General features: G+C 40.0%; 1 protein-coding gene across 3 annotated transcripts in view; it reads right to left on the reverse strand.

Moving 5' to 3' along the window:
* Nucleotides 1-2,818, reverse strand: part of veph1 (ventricular zone expressed PH domain-containing 1) — a 92,039-nt gene that overhangs the window by 75,537 nt on the left and 13,684 nt on the right. The gene's annotated exons all lie outside the window — the stretch shown is intronic.

A 2,818-nucleotide genomic window follows, 5' to 3' on the forward strand; every position in this document is an offset into this window, starting at 1 on the left:
GTGTGTGTGTGTATGTGTGTGTGTGTGTGTGTGTGTGTGCACAGTTTGGCATGCGTTTGTAGTCTTGTGTTTATGTTGTGTTGTGTTTATGTTGAGGTTTCAGAAGAAAGAAGTATGGGCTTGTTAAAGAGGCAACATGAGGTTTGAAATGTTCAGAGCACCGTAGGAGTCTCAGCAGTGGGTTGCAGTGGGGGGTAAAAACGTTAAACTGCCAAGGCTGCATTAAAAACTGCCCAAGGAAACATAAATCTGAACTCACTTTATAAAGCCCTCAAGCAAGCCTTGTTTACGCTCATCCTCTCTCCACTCTCAGTGTGTGGGTGTGTTTGTGTGTGTATTTGCATATACCTTTCTATCTTTCCCATCTTTTCCTCCTCTTTCACACTGTATTTCTCTTTCTTCTCTGTTTTAGTTCTTACTCTCTCTAAGTTCACAAACAAGGCCAGGTTTCAGTATGTTAGTGTACACAAGTGTCCCGAAGTGTGATATTATGTGATGACTTTGGGGAGGTCATAAATCTATTGGAAAAAAATGTCAGGGTCAAAGTCCTAAAACAAATGACTATCTCCCCTGATGGCTGACAAGCAGGAATTTAATCATGTATGTGGACTACACGTAAAAGTTTCAATGAAAACATGCAAAAAGGACAGAAAGTGTTTATTTGCTTGTCTATTTTAACAAATTAACTAAGTTTGTCTTTGGCGTAACACCGAGTGCACAACTCAATACATTGGTCAGACAGGACAAGAAAGGTGGAACAAACAATTTCAGCAACTACCACGGTTGAGTGTAGTAGCTTGTCAATTAGGCAAACTTGCAACCAACCATGTTTACATTTAGTGTTTCTCCCCATAAATAATTGTGTCTAACAAACATGCAGATATATTTCTTTAAATTTTCTTTATTTCTTTATTCGCTCGCGTGCATGTGCATCCTCATGTTCATGCATAATACAAACAAAACAGGGACCTACTTGTAAAAATATTACTCCGTAATGTCACTAGTTGTCAAAAACTTCACAGTAAACCTCAAATTGAGTAATATTTCCAAAGAAAACCACCAAGATAACCGATAAAATGAATAGCTTTAACTGATTTGACATACTGACTTTGTTTTTCTGGAGAGAAGTTGTGGTGTTTGTTTCTTCAAAGTCAACATATGCATCTTAATGCAATTCCGACTTCAATAGTAAGCCATGCAGGCTCTTGTTTTAAACACAGTACCCAAAAGGAAAAAATTAGTTTTTTTAGTATCGAATATAGCTACTATTAAAAAAACACCTGCTTTCTGTTTTCCCATTGGCACGGTATCAACCACAGGAAGGCTATCTCTATTTTCAGCCACATTTTTATGAACCAAAGTTGTAAAGTGTCTTCCAATTATTTAACGTTCAAAGCCCAAACCCTGTACAAACTTCAAATAAACCAGACAGCAGTAGGCGCTACTCTGATGCTGCGTGACGTGATTAGCACCACATGAGGCCTGAAGGGTACACAGATCTCCATCAAACAGTGCTAACTCCAGCCCTTTAGATACCTACACCACACTAATGAGCTCGAAAACCATCCGTGTTAAAAATAATGGGTGAAAGGGCAGAAAAAAGGTTTCAGGGAATAGCTTTCTTTAACCACTAAGCTGATGTCAACGCGGTTCCCATCTCTGAATTTAGCTGCTATGAGGGGAAGTTGAAGAAAATACTCAGTTCAATCATTTCAGTTCAAAATAATCAGGTCCATACCTATGGACAAGTCCTCCTTACACTCCTGTTTGGAGCGTGTACCTCCTCACACACTGCAGCTAGATTCATAATATTTGGTCTTTGGCATAACACGTTCTGTTAGCTGTTTGAATTGCAAAATCCATGTGGGATAAGCGGAAAAGTTGCATCAGCTCATGAATAAAGGAAGAATTGTGGACAAGATGGAACAAGAATGAAACAAACAAACCTGCTTTTAATTTGTTGGTCCTTATGTAAATTAGACAAATATGGAACCAAGTTCAACAAAACTTGTAATGTATTACAGAGAGAGAAACAAGACAAACTGCACAACACAAAGCGTCAGTTGCCCTTTCCTCCTCCCAATAACTACGTATGCATTTCCAGGATGCATCAAAGGGCCATCAGGAAAAAGATGATTTGCAGATGCTGTTATTTACCATCATTATTATATTCAATGAGCTGGCAATCATTATAAAAGCAGCTTATGATAGGATAAGACTGTGGTTTGCTATACCACCAGTGCAAATTATTGCGAACAGTAATTCATTTTTCTACTCATTGTTGTAAGCCTGCAGATCCCGTTGTTGCAGGTCTGCAAACTGCCCTCACAGTAGGAGCGTGTAAGTCCTACTTCTACAAGTGAAACCCACCAATAAACCATTAACAACTACATAAATACCACAACGCCTATGATGGCCTTGTCAGAAAATCACTTTAATGTGCATTGTTAAGCTGCAAGGCTCTGTGTGTTAGAAGATCTGTATCTATCAAGGGCAGCAGAAACTAGCTCCTAATTTCCACCGGGTGCAGAACGGCTGGGCCCCGACACCGTCCCAGCTCCGGCAATCACCAGCCCTCCGGAACAGATATGCAGAGCTTCTATTTTTGCTGGACGCCGGAGACCTCCACAGCACTTCAGCACATGGCAGATAGTGTGGGACAGGAAGTCGAGCACAAAAACAATATAAAACATCCGGTTAATTTTCAAAATAAAATAGGCCATGCTCACAGCGGATCATATTTCCCTGCACTACACCTTAAAAACACAGCGCAGAGTTTTCCTTTCTACTCCTCTGGATGGAAACAAACTGTTGTTGG

This window comes from Etheostoma spectabile, chromosome 3 (genome assembly GCF_008692095.1).
Source record: "Etheostoma spectabile isolate EspeVRDwgs_2016 chromosome 3, UIUC_Espe_1.0, whole genome shotgun sequence".
NCBI classification, from domain to species: Eukaryota; Metazoa; Chordata; class Actinopteri; order Perciformes; family Percidae; genus Etheostoma; species Etheostoma spectabile.